Here is a 20,428-nt window from a genome sequence, read left to right as displayed (position 1 = left end):
TTCCAAGAACTTCTGTTCGCTAGCTCCCTCAACACTTCCTTCCATGCTGGCCTCTGGGATATTCCCAGGGGCTCTTCCATGCTCTCAAATTCCCTACTCCAATCTATATGGCTATTTCCCACTCTGTATGCCTCAGGTGATCCCTGGAAAATCATCTCTTCAGGGTAGTCTTTCCTGCCATTACCTAATAAGTGAGCTTTTCCTTTCTCCACCAACTCATCAACGGTACAAATACTGCTACTTAACATGAACTCCGGTTCCCACCTAAAGATCAACAGATCTAGCACTAAGGCACATGCCCAAGTAGGTAAATTTCAATCTTAAACTGTATCTGGACCAGATCTAGAGCTCATCCCTATTATTTAGTGGCAACCTTTATTCAAATGAGTTTATTTGCTACGTCTTGGACACTTCCTCAGGCTAGGTCCTCACTCAATGTCCTCAGAAAGGGCTCTGTGGCGCAATGGATAGTGCATTGGACTTCTAGTTGAGGTAGTAATTCAAAGGTTGTGGGTTCGAATCCCACCAGAGTCGGTTTTATATAGTCCTTCGTCATAGTGGTGCTGCTCTAATGCTTTATAAAGAAATGGATTCCATTCATAAATGAGCTGTACTGAAGTGGATTTGCCTTACAAGTTAATGATAGCACCTAGTGGTTCAGGCTTCTCTTGAGACTTGATGAAAGACAAATTGGAGGGTACGCTGTGCAATTCAGAGCAAAGAGAGGGAATAGTAAACTAACCTGCATTCTATTGTTCCCTTCCCTCATGCCACGTGCAAGCTGTAATTCTTTACTATGCCCTCTTTTGTCAGCACCACAACCATTTACTGTCCTAATCTCGCTACCTTCACTTCAATAAGAATTCCAAAGAATGCCCCATTTTAAAAAATGACACCCCCAAGCTTCCACTGGATTCCATTCATAAATGAGCTGTAGTGAAGTTGATTTGCTATACAAGGTAATGATAGCACCTAGTGGTTCCGGCTTCTCTTGAGATTTGATAAAAGGCAAATTGGAGGGTACGCTGTGCAATTCAGAGCAAAGAGAGGGAATACTAAACTAACCTGCATTCTATTGTTCCCTTCCCTCATGCCAGGTGCAAGCTGTAATTCTTTACTATGTCCTCTTTCTTTTGTCAGCCCCACAACCATTTACTGTCCAAATCTCGCTACCTTCACCTCAATAAAAATTTCAAAGAATGCCCCATTTTAACCAATGACACCACCAATCTTCCACTTCATTCCCGTGATTTCTCTCTCCTTGAATTTCGCAACTCCGTATTCTTTGGCCTGCCTCTAAACAGACCATTCCCCCTTCACTCTATCTGATATGTTGCTGCCAGTCTTATCCCCCTTACCAGCCAATTACTAGAAGAGGTGTCAGCCACCTGCTCTCTGCCAATCTCTCCCTGGCTTCAGTTCGCCCACCAAATCAAATTCAAAATACTAAGGACATAAAAAGCTTCCCACAACTAAATGAGCTGTAGTGAAGTTGATTTGCTATACAAGGTAATGATAGCACCTAGTGGTTCCGGCTTCTCTTGAGATTTGATAAAAGTCAAATCGGAGGGTACACTGTGCAATTCAGAGCAAAGAGAGGGAATACTAAATTAACCTGCATTCTATTGTTCCCTTCCTTCATGCCAGGTGCAAGCTGTAATTCTTTCCTATGTCCTCTTTTGTCAGCCCCACAACCATTTACTGTCCAAATATCGCTACCTTCACCTCAATAAAAATTTCAAAGAATGCCCCATTTTAACCAATGACACCACCAATCTTCCACTTCATTCCCATGATTTCTCTCTCCTTGAATTTCGCAACTCCGTATTCTTTGGCCTGCCTCTAAACAGACCTTTCCCCCTTCAGTCTATCTGATATGTTGCTGCCAGTCTTATCCCCCTTACCAGCCAATTACTAGCAGAGGTGTCAGCCACCCGCTCTCTGACAATCACTCCCTGGCTTCAGTTCGCCCACCAAATCAAATTCAAAATACTAAGGACATAAAAAGCTTCCCACAACTCTGCCCCTAGATACATCATTAACCTTATCAGATAGTATCAAACAAACTACCCTGTTTTCTGCTTCCAAGAACTCGTGTTCGCTAGCTCCCTCAACACTTCCTTCAATGCTGGCCTCTGGGATATCCCCAGGGGCTCTCCCATGCTCTCAAATTCCCTACTCCAATCTATATGGCTATTTCCCACTCTGTATGCCTCAGGTGATCCCTGGAAAATCATCTCTTCAGGGTAGTCTTTCCTGCCATTTCCTAATAAGTGAGCTTTTCCTTTCTCCACCAATCCATCAACGGTACAAATACTACTACTTAACATGAACTTCGGTTCCCACCTAAAGATCAACAGATCTAGCACTAAGGCACATGCCCAAGTAGGAAAATGTCAATCTTAAACTGTATCTGGACCAGATCTTGAGCTCATCCCTATTATTTAGTGGCAACCTTTATTCAAATGAGTTTATTTGCTACGTCTTGGGTACTTCCTCAGGCAAGGTCCTCACACAATGTCCTCAGAGAGGGCTCTGTGGCGCAATGGATAGCGCATTGGACTTCTAGTTGATGTAGTAATTCAAAGGTTGTGGGTTCGAATCCCACCAGAGTCAGTTTTATATAGTCCTTCGTCATAGTGGTGCTGCTCTAATGCTTTATAAAGAAATGGATTCCATTCATACATGAGCTGTACTGAAGTGGATTTGCCTTACAAGTTAATGATAGCACCTAGTGGTTCAGGCTTCTCTTGAGACTTGATAAAAGACAAATTGGAGGGTACGCTGTGCAATTCAGAGCAAAGAGAGGGAATAGTAAACTAACCTGCATTCTATTGTTCCCTTCCCTCATGCCACGTGCAAGCTGTAATTCTTTACTATGCCCTCTTTTGTCAGCCCCACAACCATTTACTGTCCTAATCTCTCTACCTTCACTTCAATAAGAATTCCAAAGAATGCCCCATTTTAAGCAATGACACCACCAAACTTCCACTGGATTCCATTCATAAATGAGCTGTAGTGAAATTGATTTGCTATACAAGTTAAGGATAGCACCTAGTGGTTCCGGCTTCTCTTGAGATTTGATAAAAGACAAATTGGAGGGTACGCTGTGCAATTCAGAGCAAAGAGAGGGAATACTAAACTAACCTGCATTCTATTGTTCCCTTCCCTCATGCCAGGTGCAAGCTGTAATTCTTTACTATGTCCTCTTTCTTTTGTCAGCCCCACAACCATTTACTGTCCAAATCTCGCTACCTTCACCTCAATAAAAATTTCAAAGAATGCCCCATTATAACCAATGACACCACCAATCTTCAACTTCATTCCTGTGATTTCTCTCTCCTTGAATTTCGCAACTCCGTATTCTTTGGCCTGCCTCTAAACAGACCATTCCCCCTTCAGTCTATCTGATATGTTGCTGCCAGTCTTATCCCCCTTACCAGCCAATTACTAGAAGAGGTGTCAGCCACCCGCTCTCTGCCAATCTCTCCCTGGCTTCAGTTCGCCCACCAAATCAAATTCAAAACACTAAGGACATAAAAAGCTTCCCACAACTCTTCCCCTAGCTACATCATTAACCTTATCAGATAGTATCAAACAAACTACCCTGTTTTCTGCTTCCAAGAACTCCTGTTCGCTAGCTCCCTCAACACTTCCTTCCATGCTGGTCTCTGGGATATCCCCAGGGGCTCTTCCATGCTCTCAAATTCCCTACTCCAATCTATATGGCTATTTCCCACTCTGTATGCCTCAGGTGATCCCTGGAAAATCATCTCTTCAGGGTAGTCTTTCCTGCCATTACCTAATAAGTGAGCTTTTCCTTTCTCCACCAACTCATCAACGGTACAAATACTGCTACTTAACATGAACTCCGGTTCCCACCTAAAGATCAACAGATCTAGCACTAAGGCACATGCCCAAGTAGGTAAATTTCAATCTTAAACTGTATCTGGACCAGATCTTGAGCTCATCCTTATTATTTAGTGGCAACCTTTATTCAAATGAGTTTATTTGCTACATCTTGGGCACTTCCTCAGGCTAGGTCCTCACTCAATGTCCTCAATTGGACTTCTAGTTGAGGTAGTAATTCAAAGGTTGTGGGATCGAATCCCACCAGAGTCGGTTTTATATAGTCCTTCGTCATAGTGGTGCTGCTCTAATGCTTTATAAAGAAATGGATTCCATTCATAAATGAGCTGTACTGAAGTGGATTTGCCTTACAAGTTAATGATAGCACCTAGTGGTTCAGGCTTCTCTTGAGACTTGATAAAAGACAAATTGGAGGGTACGCTGTGCAATTCAGAGCAAAGAGAGGGAATAGTAAACTAACCTGCATTCTATTGTTCCCTTCCCTCATGCCACGTGCAAGCTGTAATTCTTTACTATGCCCTCTTTTTTCAGCCCCACAACCATTTACTGTCCTAATCTCGCTACCTTCACTTCAATAAGAATTCCAAAGAATGCCCCATTTTAAAAAATGACACCACCAAGCTTCCACTGGATTCCATTCATAAATGAGCTGTAGTGAAGTTGATTTGCTATACAAGTTAATGATAGCACCTAGTGGTTCCGGCTTCTCTTGAGATTTGATAAAAGGCAAATTGGAGGGTACGCTGTGCAATTCAGAGCAAAGAGAGGGAATACTAAACTAACCTGCATTCTATTGTTCCCTTCCCTCATGCCAGGTGCAAGCTGTAATTCTTTACTATGTCCTCTTTTGTCAGCCCCACAACCATTTACTGTACAAATCTCGCTACCTTCACCTCAATAAAAATTTCAAAGAATGCCCCATTTTAACCAATGACAACACCAATCTTCCACTTCATTCCCGTGATTTCTCTCTCCTTGAATTTCGCAACTCCGTATTCTTTGGCCTGCCTCTAAACAGACCATTCTCCCTTCAGTCTATCTGATATGTTGCTGCCAGTCTTATCCCCCTTACCAGCCAATTACTAGAAGAGGTGTCAGCCACCCGCTCTCTGCCAATCACTCCCTGGCTTCAGTTCGCCCACCAAATCAAATTCAAAATACTAAGGACATAAAAAGCTTCCCACAACTCTGCCCCTAGATACATCATTAACCTTATCAGATAGTATCAAACAAACTACCCTGTTTTCTGCTTCCAAGAACTCCTGTTCGCTAGCTCCCTCAACACTTCCTTCCATGCTGGCCTCTGGGATATCCCCAGGGGCTCTCCCATGCTCTCAAATTCCCTACTCCAATCTATATGGCTATTTCCCACTCTGTATGCCTCAGGTGATCCCTGGAAAATCATCTCTTCAGGGTAGTCTTTCCTGCCATTTCCTAATAAGTGAGCTTTTCCTTTCTCCACCAACTCATCAACGGTACAAATACTACTACTTAACATGAACTCCGGTTCCCACCTAAAGATCAACAGATCTAGCACTAAGGCACATGCCCAAGTAGGAAAATTTCAATCTTAAACTGTATCTGGACCAGATCTTGAGCTCATCCCTATTATTTAGTGGCAACCTTTATTCAAATGAGTTTATTTGCTACGTCTTGGGTACTTCCTCAGGCAAGGTCCTCACACAATGTCCTCAGAGAGGGCTCTGTGGCGCAATGGATAGCGCATTGGACTTCTAGTTGATGTAGTAATTCAAAGGTTGTGGGTTCGAATCCCACCAGAGTCGGTTTTATATAGTCCTTCGTCATAGTGGTGCTGCTCTAATGCTTTATAAAGAAATGGATTCCATTCATACATGAGCTGTACTGAAGTGGATTTGCCTTACAAGTTAATGATAGCACCTAGTGGTTCAGGCTTCTCTTGAGACTTGATAAAAGACAAATTGGAGGGTACGCTGTGCAATTCAGAGCAAAGAGAGGGAATAGTAAACTAACCTGCATTCTATTGTTCCCTTCCCTCATGCCACGTGCAAGCTGTAATTCTTTACTATGCCCTCTTTTGTCAGCCCCACAACCATTTACTGTCCTAATCTCGCTACCTTCACTTCAATAAGAATTCCAAAGAATGCCCCATTTTAAGCAATGACACCACCAAACTTCCACTGGATTCCATTCATAAATGAGCTGTAGTGAAATTGATTTGCTATACAAGTTAAGGATAGCACCTAGTGGTTCCGGCTTCTCTTGAGATTTGATAAAAGACAAATTGGAGGGTACGCTGTGCAATTCAGAGCAAAGAGAGGGAATACTAAACTAACCTGCATTCTATTGTTCCCTTCCCTCATGCCAGGTGCAAGCTGTAATTCTTTACTATGTCCTCTTTCTTTTGTCAGCCCCACAACCATTTACTGTCCAAATCTCGCTACCTTCACCTCAATAAAAATTTCAAAGAATGCCCCATTTTAACCAATGACACCACCAATCTTCCACTTCATTCCCGTGATTTCTCTCTCCTTGAATTTCGCAACTCCGTATTCTTTGGCCTGCCTCTAAACAGACCATTCCCCCTTCAGTCTATCTGATATGTTGCTGCCAGTCTTATCCCCCTTACCAGCCAATTACTAGAAGAGGTGTCAGCTACCCGCTCTCTGCCAATCTCTCCCTGGCTTCAGTTCGCCCACCAAATTAAATTCAAAATACTAAGGACATAAAAAGCTTCCCACAACTCTTCCCCTAGCTACATCATTAACCTTATCAGATAGTATCAAACAAACTACCCTGTTTTCTGCTTCCAAGAACTCCTGTTCGCTAGCTCCCTCAACACTTCCTTCCATGCTGACCTCTGGGATATCCCCAGGGGCTCTCCCATGCTCTCAAATTCCGTACTCCAATCTATATGGCTATTTCCCACTCTGTATGCCTCAGGTGATCCCTGGAAAATCATCTCTTCAGGGTAGTCTTTCCTGCCATTACCTAATAAGTGAGCTTTTCCTTTCTCCACCAACTCATCAACGGTACAAATACTGCTACTTAACATGAACTCCGGTTCCCACCTAAAGATCAACAGATCTAGCACTAAGGCACATGCCCAAATAGGTAAATTTCAATCTTAAACTGTATCTGGACCAGATCTTGAGCTCATCCCTATTATTTAGTGGCAACCTTTATTCAAATGAGTTTATTTGCTACGACTTGGGTACTTCCTCAGGCAAGGTCCTCAAACAATGTCATCAGAGAGAGCTCTGTGGCGCAATGGATAGCGCATTGGACTTCTAGGAGATGTAGTAATTCAAAGGTTGTGGTTTCTTGTCCCACCAGAGTTGGTTTTATATAGTCCTTCGTCATAGTGGTGTTGCTCTAATGCTTTATAAAGAAATGGATTCCATTCATAAATGAGCTGTAGTGAAGTTGATTTGCTATACAAGTTAATGATAGCACCTAGTGGTTCCGGCTTCTCTTGAGATTTGATAAAAGACAAATTGGAGGATGCATTGTGCAATTCAGAGCAAAGAAAGGGAATACTAAACTAACCTGCATTCTATTGTTCCCTTCCCTCATGCCAGGTGCAAGCTGTAATTCTTTACTATGTCCTCTTTTGTCAGCCCCACAACCATTTACTGTCCAAATATCGCTACCTTCACCTCAATAAAAATTTCAAAGAATGCCCCATTTTAACCAATGACACCACCAATCTTCCACTTCATTCCCGTGATTTCTCTCTCCTTGAATTTCGCAACTCCGTATTCTTTGGCCTGCCTCTAAACAGACCATTCCCCCTTCAGTCTATCTGATATGTTGCTGCCAGTCTTATCCCCCTTACCAGCCAATTACTAGCAGAGGTGTCAGCCACCCGCTCTCTGCCAATCACTCCCTGGTTTCAGTTCGCCCACCAAATCAAATTCAAAATACTAAGGACATAAAAAGCTTCCCACAACTCTGCCCCTAGATACATCATTAACCTTATCAGATAGTATCAAACAAACTACCCTGTTTTCTGCTTCCAAGAACTCCTGTTCGCTAGCTCCCTCAACACTTCCTTCCATGCTGGCCTCTGGGATATCCCCAGGGGCTCTCCCATCCTCTCAAATTCCCTACTCCAATCTATATGGCTATTTCCCACTCTGTATGCCTCAGGTGATCCCTGTAAAATCATCTCTTCAGGGTAGTCTTTCCTGCCATTTCCTAATAAGTGAGCTTTTCCTTTCTCCACCAACTCATCAACGGTACAAATACTGCTACTTAACATGAACTCCAGTTCCCACCTAAAGATCAACAGATCTAGCACTAAGGCACATGCCCAAGTAGGTAAATTTCAATCTTAAACTGTATCTGGACCAGATCTTGAGCTCATCCCTATTATTTAGTGGCAACCTTTATTCAAATGAGTTTATTTGCTACGTCTTGGGTACTTCCTCAGGCAAGGTCCTCACACAATGTCTCTGTGGCGCAATGGATAGCGCATTGGACTTCTAGTTGAGGTAGTAATTCAAAGGTTGTGGGTTCGAATCCCACCAGAGTCGGTTTTATATAGTCCTTCGTCATAGTGGTGCTGCTCTAATGCTTTATAAAGAAATAGATTCCATTCATAAATGAGCTGTACTGAAGTGGATTTGCCTTACAAGTTAATGATAGCACCTAGTGGTTCAGGCTTCTCTTGAGACTTGGTAAAAGACAAATTGGAGGGTACGCTGTGCAATTCAGAGCAAAGAGAGGGAATAGTAAACTAACCTGCATTCTATTGTTCCCTTCCCTCATGCCACGTGCAAGCTGTAATTCTTTACTATGCCCTCTTTTGTCAGCCCCACAACCATTTACTGTCCTAATCTCGCTACCTTCACTTCAATAAGAATTCCAAAGAATGCCCCATTTTAAAAAATGACACCACCAAGCTGCCACTGGATTACATTCATAAATGAGCTGTAGTGAAATTGATTTGCTATACAAGTTAATGATAGCACCTAGTGGTTCCGGCTTCTCTTGAGATTTGATAAAAGGCAAATTGGAGGGTACGCTGTGCAATTCAGAGCAAAGAGAGGGAATACTAAACTAACCTGCATTCTATTGTTCCCTTCCCTCATGCCAGGTGCAAGCTGTAATTCTTTACTATGTCCTCTTTTGTCAGCCCCACAACCATTTACTGTCCAAATATCGCTACCTTCACCTCAATAAAAATTTCAAAGAATGCCCCATTTTAACCAATGACACCACCAATCTTCCACTTCATTCCCGTGATTTCTCTCTCCTTGAATTTCGCAACTCCGTATTCTTTGGCCTGCCTCTAAACAGACCATTCCCCCTTCAGTCTATCTGATATGTTGCTGCAAGTCTTATCCCCCTTACCAGCCAATTACTAGCAGAGGTGTCAGCCACCCGCTCTCTGCCAATCACTCCCTGGTTTCAGTTCGCCCACCAAATCAAATTCAAAATACTAAGGACATAAAAAGCTTCCCACAACTCTGCCCCTAGATACATCATTAACCTTATCAGATAGTATCAAACAAACTACCCTGTTTTCTGCTTCCAAGAACTCCTGTTCGCTAGCTCCCTCAACACTTCCTTCCATGCTGGCCTCTGGGATATCCCCAGGGGCTCTCCCATCCTCTCAAATTCCCTACTCCAATCTATATGGCTATTTCCCACTCTGTATGCCTCAGGTGATCCCTGTAAAATCATCTCTTCAGGGTAGTCTTTCCTGCCATTTCCTAATAAGTGAGCTTTTCCTTTCTCCACCAACTCATCAACGGTACAAATACTGCTACTTAACATGAACTCCAGTTCCCACCTAAAGATCAACAGATCTAGCACTAAGGCACATGCCCAAGTAGGTAAATTTCAATCTTAAACTGTATCTGGACCAGATCTTGAGCTCATCCCTATTATTTAGTGGCAACCTTTATTCAAATGAGTTTATTTGCTACGTCTTGGGTACTTCCTCAGGCAAGGTCCTCACACAATATCTCTGTGGTGCAATGGATAGCGCATTGGACTTCTAGTTGATGTAGTAATTCAAAGGTTGTGGGTTTGAATCCCACCAGAGTCGGTTTTATATAGTCCTTCGTCATAGTGGTGCTGCTCTAATGCTTTATAAAGAAATGGATTCCATTCATACATGAGCTGTACTGAAGTGGCTTTGCCTTACAAGTTAATGATAGCACCTAGTGGTTCAGGCTTCTCTTGAGACTTGATAAAAGACAAATTGGAGGGTACGCTGTGCAATTCAGAGCAAAGAGAGGGAATAGTAAACTAACCTGCATTCTATTGTTCCCTTCCCTCATGCCACGTGCAAGCTTTAATTCTTTACTATGCCCTCTTTTGTCAGCCCCACAACCATTTACTGTCCTAATCTCGCTACCTTCACTTCAATAAGAATTCCAAAGAATGTCCCATTTTAAGCAATGACACCACCAAACTTCCACTGGATTCCATTCATAAATGAGCTGTAGTGAAATTGATTTGCTATACAAGTTAATGATAGCACCTAGTGGTTCCGGCTTCTCTTGAGATTTGATAAAAGACAAATTGGAGGGTACGCTGTGCAATTCAGAGCAAAGAGAGGGAATACTAAACTAACCTGCATTCTATTGTTCCCTTCCCTCATGCCAGGTGCAAGCTGTAATTCTTTACTATGTCCTCTTTCTTTTGTCAACCCCACAACCATTTACTGTCCAAATCTCGCTACCTTCACCTCAATAAAAATTTCAAAGAATGCCCCATTTTAACCAATGACACCACCAATCTTCGACTTCATTCCCGTGATTTCTCTCTCCTTGAATTTCGCAACTCCATATTCTTTGGCCTGCCTCTAAACAGACCATTCCCCCTTCAGTCTATCTGATATGTTGCTGCCAGTCTTATCCCCCTTACCAGCCAATTACTAGAAGAGGTGTCAGCTACCCGCTCTCTGCCAATCTCTCCCTGGCTTCAGTTCGCCCACCAAATTAAATTCAAAATACTAAGGACATAAAAAGCTTCCCACAACTCTTCCCCTAGCTACATCATTAACCTTATCAGATAGTATCAAACAAACTACCCTGTTTTCTGCTTCCAAGAACTCCTGTTCTCTAGCTCCCTCAACACTTCCTTCCATGCTGGCCTCTGGGATATCCCCAGGGGCTCTCCCATGCTCTCAAATTCCGTACTCCAATCTATATGGCTATTTCCCACTCTGTATGCCTCAGGTGATCCCTGGAAAATCATCTCTTCAGGGTAGTCTTTCCTGCCATTACCTAATAAGTGAGCTTTTCCTTTCTCCACCAACTCATCAACGGTACAAATACTGCTACTTAACATGAACTCCGGTTCCCACCTAAAGATCAACAGATCTAGCACTAAGGCACATGCCCAAATAGGTAAATTTCAATCTTAAACTGTATCTGGACCAGATCTTGAGCTCATCCCTATTATTTAGTGGCAACCTTTATTCAAATGAGTTTATTTGCTACGTCTTGGGCACTTCCTCAGGCTAGGTCCTCACTCAATGTCCTCAGAAAGGGCTCTGTGGCGCAATGGATAGCGCATTGGACTTCTAGTTGAGGTAGCAATTCAAAGGTTGTGGGTTCGAATCCCACCAGAGTAGGTTTTATATAGTCCTTCGTCATAGTGGTGCTGCTCTAATGTTTTATAAAGAAATGGATTCCATTCATAAATGAGCTGTACTGAAGTGGATTTGCCTTACAAGTTAATGATAGCACCTAGTGGTTCAGGCTTCTCTTGAGACTTGATAAAAGACAAATTGGAGGGTACGCTGTGCAATTCAGAGCAAAGAGAGGGAATACTAAACTAACCTGCATTCTATTGTTCCCTTCCCTCATGCCACGTGCAAGCTGTAATTCTTTACTATGCCCTCTTTTGTCAGCCCCACAACCATTTACTGTCCTAATATCGCTACCTTCACTTCAATAAGAATTCCAAAGAATGCCCCATTTTAAAAAATGACACCACCAAGCTTCCACTGGATTCCATTCATAAATGAGCTGTAGTGAAGTTGATTTTCTATACAAGTTAATGATAGCACCTAGTGGTTCCGGCTTCTCTTGAGATTTGATAAAAGGCAAATTGGAGGGTACGCTGTGCAATTCAGAGCAAAGAGAGGGAATACTAAACTAACCTGCATTCTATTGTTCCCTTCCCTCATGCCAGGTGCAAGCTGTAATTCTTTACTATGTCCTCTTTTGTCAGCCCCACAACCATTTACTGTCCAAATCTCTCTACTTTCACCTCAATAAAAATTTCAAAGAATGCCCCATTTTAACCAATGACAACACCAATCTTCCACTTCATTCCCGTGATTTCTCTCTCCTTGAATTTCGCAACTCCGTATTCTTTGGCCTGCCTCTAAACAGACCATTCCCCCTTCAGTCTATCTGATATGTTGCTGCCAGTCTTATCCCCCTTACCAGCCAATTACTAGAAGAGGTGTCAGCCACCCGCTCTCTGCCAATCTCTCCCTGGCTTCAGTTCGCCCACCAAATCAAATTCAAAATACTAAGGACATAAAAAGCTTCCCACAACTAAATGAGCTGTAGTGAAGTTGATTTGCTATACAAGGTAATGATAGCACCTAGTGGTTCCGGCTTCTCTTGAGATTTGATAAAAGACAAATTGGAGGGTACGCTGTGCAATTCAGAGCAAAGAGAGGGAATACTAAACTAACCTGCATTCTATTGTTCCCTTCCCTCATGCCAGGTGCAAGCTGTAATTCTTTACTATGTCCTCTTTTGTCAGCCCCACAACCATTTACTGTCCAAATATCGCTACCTTCACCTCAATAAAAATTTCAAAGAATGCCCCATTTTAACCAATGACACCACCAATCTTCCACTTCATTCCCATGATTTCTCTCTCCTTGAATTTCGCAACTCCGTATTCTTTGGCCTGCCTCTAAACAGACCATTCCCTCTTCAGTCTATCTGATATGTTGCTGCCAGTCTTATCCCCCTTACCAGCCATTTACTAGCAGAGGTTTCAGCCACCCGCTCTCTGCCAATCACTCCCTGGCTTCAGTTCGCCCACCAAATCAAATTCAAAATACTAAGGACATAAAAAGCTTCCCACAACTCTGCTCCTAGATACATCATTAACCTTATCAGATAGTATCAAACAAACTACCCTGTTTTCTGCTTCCAAGAACTCCTGTTCGCTAGCTCCCTCAACACTTCCTTCCATGCTGGCCTCTGGGATATCCCCAGGGGCTCTCCCATGCTCTCAAATTCCCTACTCCAATCTATATGGCTATTTCCCACTCTGTATGCCTCAGGTGATCCCTGGAAAATCATCTCTTCAGGGTAGTCTTTCCTGCCATTTCCTAATAAGTGAGCTTTTCCTTTCTCCACCAATCCATCAACGGTACAAATACTACTACTTAACATGAACTTCGGTTCCCACCTAAAGATCAACAGATCTAGCACTAAGGCACATGCCCAAGTAGGAAAATTTCAATCTTAAACTGTATCTGGACCAGATCTTGAGCTCATCCCTATTATTTAGTGGCAACCTTTATTCAAATGAGTTTATTTGCTACGTCTTGGGTACTTCCTCAGGCAAGGTCTTCACACAATGTCCTCAGAGAGGGCTCTGTGGCGCAATGGATAGCGCATTGGACTTCTAGTTGATGCAGTAATTCAAAGGTTGTGGGTTCGAATCCCACCAGAGTCGGTTTTATATAGTCCTTCGTCATAGTGGTGCTGCTCTAATGCTTTATAAAGAAATGGATTCCATTCATACATGAGCTGTACTGAAGTGGATTTGCCTTACAAGTTAATGATAGCACCTAGTGGTTCAGGCTTCTCTTGAGACTTGATAAAAGACAAATTGGAGGGTACGCTGTGCAATTCAGAGCAAAGAGAGGGAATAGTAAACTAACCTGCATTCTATTGTTCCCTTCCCTCATGCCACGTGCAAGCTGTAATTCTTTACTATGCCCTCTTTTGTCAGCCCCACAACCATTTACTGTCCTAATCTCGCTACCTTCACTTCAATAAGAATTCCAAAGAATGCCCAATTTTAAGCAATGACACCACCAAACTTCCACTGGATTCCATTCATAAATGAGCTGTAGTGAAATTGATTTGCTATACAAGTTAAGGATAGCACCTAGTGGTTCCGGCTTCTCTTGAGATTTGATAAAAGACAAATTGGTGGGTACGCTGTGCAATTCAGAGCAAAGAGTTGGAATACTAAACTAACCTGCATTCTATTGTTCCCTTCCCTCATGCCAGGTGCAAGCTGTAATTCTTTACTATGTCCTCTTTCTTTTGTCAGCCCCACAACCATTTACTGTCCAAATCTCGCTACCTTCACCTCAATAAAAATTTCAAAGAATGCCCCATTTTAACCAATGACACCACCAATCTTCCACTTCCATCCCGTGATTTCTCTCTCCTTGAATTTCGCAACTCCGTATTCTTTGGCCTGCCTCTAAACAGACCATTCCCCCTTCAGTCTATCTGATATGTTGCTGCCAGTCTTATCCCCCTTACCAGCCAATTACTAGAAGAGGTGTCAGCTACCCGCTCTCTGCCAATCTCTCCCTGGCTTCAGTTCGCCCACCAAATTAAATTCAAAATACTAAGGACATAAAAAGCTTCCCACAACTCTTCCCCTAGCTACACCATTAACCTTATCAGATAGTATCAAACAAACTACCCTGTTTTCTGCTTCCAAGAACTCGTGTTCGCTAGCTCCCTCAACACTTCCTTCAATGCTGGCCTCTGGGATATCCCCAGGGGCTCTCCCATGCTCTCAAATTCCCTACTCCAATCTATATGGCTATTTCCCACTCTGTATGCCTCAGGTGATCCCTGGAAAATCATCTCTTCAGGGTAGTCTTTCCTGCCATTTCCTAATAAGTGAGCTTTTCCTTTCTCCACCAATCCATCAACGGTACAAATACTACTACTTAACATGAACTTCGGTTCCCACCTAAAGATCAACAGATCTAGCACTAAGGCACATGCCCAAGTAGGAAAATTTCAATCTTAAACTGTATCTGGACCAGATCTTGAGCTCATCCCTATTATTTAGTGGCAACCTTTATTCAAATGAGTTTATTTGCTACGTCTTGGGTACTTCCTCAGGCAAGGTCCTCACACAATGTCCTCAGAGAGGGCTCTGTGGCGCAATGGATAGCGCATTGGACTTCTAGTTGATGTAGTAATTCAAAGGTTGTGGGTTCGAATCCCACCAGAGTCAGTTTTATATAGTCCTTCGTCATAGTGGTGCTGCTCTAATGCTTTATAAAGAAATGGATTCCATTCATACATGAGCTGTACTGAAGTGGATTTGCCTTACAAGTTAATGATAGCACCTAGTGGTTCAGGCTTCTCTTGAGACTTGATAAAAGACAAATTGGAGGGTACGCTGTGCAATTCAGAGCAAAGAGAGGGAATAGTAAACTAACCTGCATTCTATTGTTCCCTTCCCTCATGCCACGTGCAAGCTGTAATTCTTTACTATGCCCTCTTTTGTCAGCCCCACAACCATTTACTGTCCTAATCTCTCTACCTTCACTTCAATAAGAATTCCAAAGAATGCCCCATTTTAAGCAATGACACCACCAAACTTCCACTGGATTCCATTCATAAATGAGCTGTAGTGAAATTGATTTGCTATACAAGTTAAGGATAGCACCTAGTGGTTCCGGCTTCTCTTGAGATTTGATAAAAGACAAATTGGAGGGTACGCTGTGCAATTCAGAGCAAAGAGAGGGAATACTAAACTAACCTGCATTCTATTGTTCCCTTCCCTCATGCCAGGTGCAAGCTGTAATTCTTTACTATGTCCTCTTTCTTTTGTCAGCCCCACAACCATTTACTGTCCAAATCTCGCTACCTTCACCTCAATAAAAATTTCAAAGAATGCCCCATTATAACCAATGACACCACCAATCTTCAACTTCATTCCTGTGATTTCTCTCTCCTTGAATTTCGCAACTCCGTATTCTTTGGCCTGCCTCTAAACAGACCATTCCCCCTTCAGTCTATCTGATATGTTGCTGCCAGTCTTATCCCCCTTACCAGCCAATTACTAGAAGAGGTGTCAGCCACCCGCTCTCTGCCAATCTCTCCCTGGCTTCAGTTCGCCCACCAAATCAAATTCAAAATACTAAGGACATAAAAAGCTTCCCACAACTCTTCCCCTAGCTACATCATTAACCTTATCAGATAGTATCAAACAAACTACCCTGTTTTCTGCTTCCAAGAACTCCTGTTCGCTAGCTCCCTCAACACTTCCTTCCATGCTGGTCTCTGGGATATCCCCAGGGGCTCTTCCATGCTCTCAAATTCCCTACTCCAATCTATATGGCTATTTCCCACTCTGTATGCCTCAGGTGATCCCTGGAAAATCATCTCTTCAGGGTAGTCTTTCCTGCCATTACCTAATAAGTGAGCTTTTCCTTTCTCCACCAACTCATCAACGGTACAAATACTGCTACTTAACATGAACTCCGGTTCCCACCTAAAGATCAACAGATCTAGCACTAAGGCACATGCCCAAGTAGGTAAATTTCAATCTTAAACTGTATCTGGACCAGATCTTGAGCTCATCCTTATTATTTAGTGGCAACCTTTATTCAAATGAGTTTATTTGCTACATCTTGGGCACTTCCTCAGGCTAGGTCCTCACTCAATGTCCTCAATTGGACTTCTAGTTGAGGTAGTAATTCAAAGGTTGTGGGTTCGAATCCCACCAGAGTCGGTTTTATATAGTCCTTCGTCATAGTGGTGCTGCTCTAATGCTTTATAAAGAAATGGATTCCATTCATAAATGAGCTGTACTGAAGTGGATTTGCCTTACAAGTTAATGATAGCACCTAGTGGTTCAGGCTTCTCTTGAGACTTGATAAAAGACAAATTGGAGGGTACGCTGTGCAATTCAGAGCAAAGAGAGGGAATAGTAAACTAACCTGCATTCTATTGTTCCCTTCCCTCATGCCACGTGCAAGCTGTAATTCTTTACTATGCCCTCTTTTTTCAGCCCCACAACCATTTACTGTCCTAATCTCGCTACCTTCACTTCAATAAGAATTCCAAAGAATGCCCCATTTTAAAAAATGACACCACCAAGCTTCCACTGGATTCCATTCATAAATGAGCTGTAGTGAAGTTGATTTGCTATACAAGTTAATGATAGCACCTAGTGGTTCCGGCTTCTCTTGAGATTTGATCAAAGGCAAATTGGAGGGTACGCTGTGCAATTCAGAGCAAAGAGAGGGAATACTAAACTAACCTGCATTCTATTGTTCCCTTCCCTCATGCCAGGTGCAAGCTGTAATTCTTTACTATGTCCTCTTTTGTCAGCCCCACAACCATTTACTGTCCAAATCTCGCTACCTTCACCTCAATAAAAATTTCAAAGAATGCCCCATTTTAACCAATGACAACACCAATCTTCCACTTCATTCCCGTGATTTCTCTCTCCTTGAATTTCGCAACTCCGTATTCTTTGGCCTGCCTCTAAACAGACCATTCTCCCTTCAGTCTATCTGATATGTTGCTGCCAGTCTTATCCCCCTTACCAGCCAATTACTAGAAGAGGTGTCAGCCACCCGCTCTCTGCCAATCACTCCCTGGCTTCAGTTCGCCCACCAAATCAAATTCAAAATACTAAGGACATAAAAAGCTTCCCACAACTCTGCCCCTAGATACATCATTAACCTTATCAGATAGTATCAAACAAACTACCCTGTTTTCTGCTTCCAAGAACTCCTGTTCGCTAGCTCCCTCAACACTTCCTTCCATGCTGGCCTCTGGGATATCCCCAGGGGCTCTCCCATGCTCTCAAATTCCCTACTCCAATCTATATGGCTATTTCCCACTCTGTATGCCTCAGGTGATCCCTGGAAAATCATCTCTTCAGGGTAGTCTTTCCTGCCATTTCCTAATAAGTGAGCTTTTCCTTTCTCCACCAACTCATCAACGGTACAAATACTACTACTTAACATGAACTCCGGTTCCCACCTAAAGATCAACAGATCTAGCACTAAGGCACATGCCCAAGTAGGAAAATTTCAATCTTAAACTGTATCTGGACCAGATCTTGAGCTCATCCCTATTATTTAGTGGCAACCTTTATTCAAATGAGTTTATTTGCTACGTCTTGGGTACTTCCTCAGGCAAGGTCCTCACACAATGTCCTCAGAGAGGGCTCTGTGGCGCAATGGATAGCGCATTGGACTTCTAGTTGATGTAGTAATTCAAAGGTTGTGGGTTCGAATCCCACCAGAGTCGGTTTTATATAGTCCTTCGTCATAGTGGTGCTGCTCTAATGCTTTATAAAGAAATGGATTCCATTCATACATGAGCTGTACTGAAGTGGATTTGCCTTACAAGTTAATGATAGCACCTAGTGGTTCAGGCTTCTCTTGAGACTTGATAAAAGACAAATTGGAGGGTACGCTGTGCAATTCAGAGCAAAGAGAGGGAATAGTAAACTAACCTGCATTCTATTGTTCCCTTCCCTCATGCCACGTGCAAGCTGTAATTCTTTACTATGCCCTCTTTTGTCAGCCCCACAACCATTTACTGTCCTAATCTCGCTACCTTCACTTCAATAAGAATTCCAAAGAATGCCCCATTTTAAGCAATGACACCACCAAACTTCCACTGGATTCCATTCATAAATGAGCTGTAGTGAAATTGATTTGCTATACAAGTTAAGGATAGCACCTAGTGGTTCCGGCTTCTCTTGAGATTTGATAAAAGACAAATTGGAGGGTACGCTGTGCAATTCAGAGCAAAGAGAGGGAATACTAAACTAACCTGCATTCTATTGTTCCCTTCCCTCATGCCAGGTGCAAGCTGTAATTCTTTACTATGTCCTCTTTCTTTTGTCAGCCCCACAACCATTTACTGTCCAAATCTCGCTACCTTCACCTCAATAAAAATTTCAAAGAATGCCCCATTTTAACCAATGACACCACCAATCTTCCACTTCATTCCCGTGATTTCTCTCTCCTTGAATTTCGCAACTCCGTATTCTTTGGCCTGCCTCTAAACAGACCATTCCCCCTTCAGTCTATCTGATATGTTGCTGCCAGTCTTATCCCCCTTACCAGCCAATTACTAGAAGAGGTGTCAGCTACCCGCTCTCTGCCAATCTCTCCCTGGCTTCAGTTCGCCCACCAAATTAAATTCAAAATACTAAGGACATAAAAAGCTTCCCACAACTCTTCCCCTAGCTACATCATTAACCTTATCAGATAGTATCAAACAAACTACCCTGTTTTCTGCTTCCAAGAACTCCTGTTCGCTAGCTCCCTCAACACTTCCTTCCATGCTGACCTCTGAGATATCCCCAGGGGCTCTCCCATGCTCTCAAATTCCGTACTCCAATCTATATGGCTATTTCCCACTCTGTATGCCTCAGGTGATCCCTGGAAAATCATCTCTTCAGGGTAGTCTTTCCTGCCATTACCTAATAAGTGAGCTTTTCCTTTCTCCACCAACTCATCAACGGTACAAATACTGCTACTTAACATGAACTCCGGTTCCCACCTAAAGATCAACAGATCTAGCACTAAGGCACATGCCCAAATAGGTAAATTTCAATCTTAAACTGTATCTGGACCAGATCTTGAGCTCATCCCTATTATTTAGTGGCAACCTTTATTCAAATGAGTTTATTTGCTACGACTTGGGTACTTCCTCAGGCAAGGTCCTCAAACAATGTCATCAGAGAGAGCTCTGTGGCGCAATGGATAGCGCATTGGACTTCTAGGAGATGTAGTAATTCAAAGGTTGTGGTTTCTTGTCCCACCAGAGTTGGTTTTATATAGTCCTTCGTCATAGTGGTGTTGCTCTAATGCTTTATAAAGAAATGGATTCCATTCATAAATGAGCTGTAGTGAAGTTGATTTGCTATACAAGTTAATGATAGCACCTAGTGGTTCCGGCTTCTCTTTAGATTTGATAAAAGACAAATTGGAGGATGCATTGTGCAATTCAGAGCAAAGAAAGGGAATACTAAACTAACCTGCATTCTATTGTTCCCTTCCCTCATGCCAGGTGCAAGCTGTAATTCTTTACTATGTCCTCTTTTGTCAGCCCCACAACCATTTACTGTCCAAATATCGCTACCTTCACCTCAATAAAAATTTCAAAGAATGCCCCATTTTAACCAATGACACCACCAATCTTCCACTTCATTCCCGTGATTTCTCTCTCCTTGAATTTCGCAACTCCGTATTCTTTGGCCTGCCTCTAAACAGACCATTCCCCCTTCAGTCTATCTGATATGTTGCTGCCAGTCTTATCCCCCTTACCAGCCAATTACTAGCAGAGGTGTCAGCCACCCGCTCTCTGCCAATCACTCCCTGGTTTCAGTTCGCCCACCAAATCAAATTCAAAATACTAAGGACATAAAAAGCTTCCCACAACTCTGCCCCTAGATACATCATTAACCTTATCAGATAGTATCAAACAAACTACCCTGTTTTCTGCTTCCAAGAACTCCTGTTCGCTAGCTCCCTCAACACTTCCTTCCATGCTGGCCTCTGGGATATCCCCAGGGGCTCTCCCATCCTCTCAAATTCCCTACTCCAATCTATATGGCTATTTCCCAC

At 42.8% G+C, this 20,428-nt stretch overlaps 8 non-coding genes across 8 annotated transcripts; all 8 read left to right on the top strand.

Annotated features, from left to right (window-relative positions):
* Positions 1 to 449: 449 nt before the first annotated feature.
* TRNAR-UCU (transfer RNA arginine (anticodon UCU)) lies at positions 450 to 534 on the top strand. Its single transcript is given in 2 exon segments — positions 450 to 486; positions 499 to 534. It is a non-coding gene; the product is annotated as a tRNA-Arg (tRNA).
* Positions 535 to 2,531: 1,997 nt separating this feature from the next.
* TRNAR-UCU (transfer RNA arginine (anticodon UCU)) lies at positions 2,532 to 2,616 on the top strand. Its single transcript is given in 2 exon segments — positions 2,532 to 2,568; positions 2,581 to 2,616. It is a non-coding gene; the product is annotated as a tRNA-Arg (tRNA).
* Positions 2,617 to 5,569: 2,953 nt separating this feature from the next.
* Positions 5,570 to 5,654, top strand: TRNAR-UCU (transfer RNA arginine (anticodon UCU)). The gene is given in 2 exon segments: positions 5,570 to 5,606; positions 5,619 to 5,654. It is a non-coding gene; the product is annotated as a tRNA-Arg (tRNA).
* Positions 5,655 to 8,302: 2,648 nt separating this feature from the next.
* On the top strand, positions 8,303 to 8,387 carry TRNAR-UCU (transfer RNA arginine (anticodon UCU)). Its single transcript is given in 2 exon segments — positions 8,303 to 8,339; positions 8,352 to 8,387. It is a non-coding gene; the product is annotated as a tRNA-Arg (tRNA).
* A 2,971-nt stretch (positions 8,388 to 11,358) lies between these two features.
* TRNAR-UCU (transfer RNA arginine (anticodon UCU)) lies at positions 11,359 to 11,443 on the top strand. The gene is given in 2 exon segments: positions 11,359 to 11,395; positions 11,408 to 11,443. It is a non-coding gene; the product is annotated as a tRNA-Arg (tRNA).
* Positions 11,444 to 13,436: 1,993 nt separating this feature from the next.
* On the top strand, positions 13,437 to 13,521 carry TRNAR-UCU (transfer RNA arginine (anticodon UCU)). The gene is given in 2 exon segments: positions 13,437 to 13,473; positions 13,486 to 13,521. It is a non-coding gene; the product is annotated as a tRNA-Arg (tRNA).
* Positions 13,522 to 14,972: 1,451 nt separating this feature from the next.
* TRNAR-UCU (transfer RNA arginine (anticodon UCU)) lies at positions 14,973 to 15,057 on the top strand. The gene is given in 2 exon segments: positions 14,973 to 15,009; positions 15,022 to 15,057. It is a non-coding gene; the product is annotated as a tRNA-Arg (tRNA).
* Positions 15,058 to 18,010: 2,953 nt separating this feature from the next.
* TRNAR-UCU (transfer RNA arginine (anticodon UCU)) lies at positions 18,011 to 18,095 on the top strand. The gene is given in 2 exon segments: positions 18,011 to 18,047; positions 18,060 to 18,095. It is a non-coding gene; the product is annotated as a tRNA-Arg (tRNA).
* The last annotated feature ends 2,333 nt before the right edge of the window (positions 18,096 to 20,428 follow it).

The sequence above is a fragment of the Aquarana catesbeiana genome, linkage group LG01 (assembly GCF_042186555.1).
Source record: "Aquarana catesbeiana isolate 2022-GZ linkage group LG01, ASM4218655v1, whole genome shotgun sequence".
In the NCBI taxonomy this organism is placed as follows: Eukaryota; Metazoa; Chordata; class Amphibia; order Anura; family Ranidae; genus Aquarana; species Aquarana catesbeiana.
Note: the sequence above shows the minus strand (reverse complement) of the source record. Positions and strands in the feature narration are given on the sequence as shown.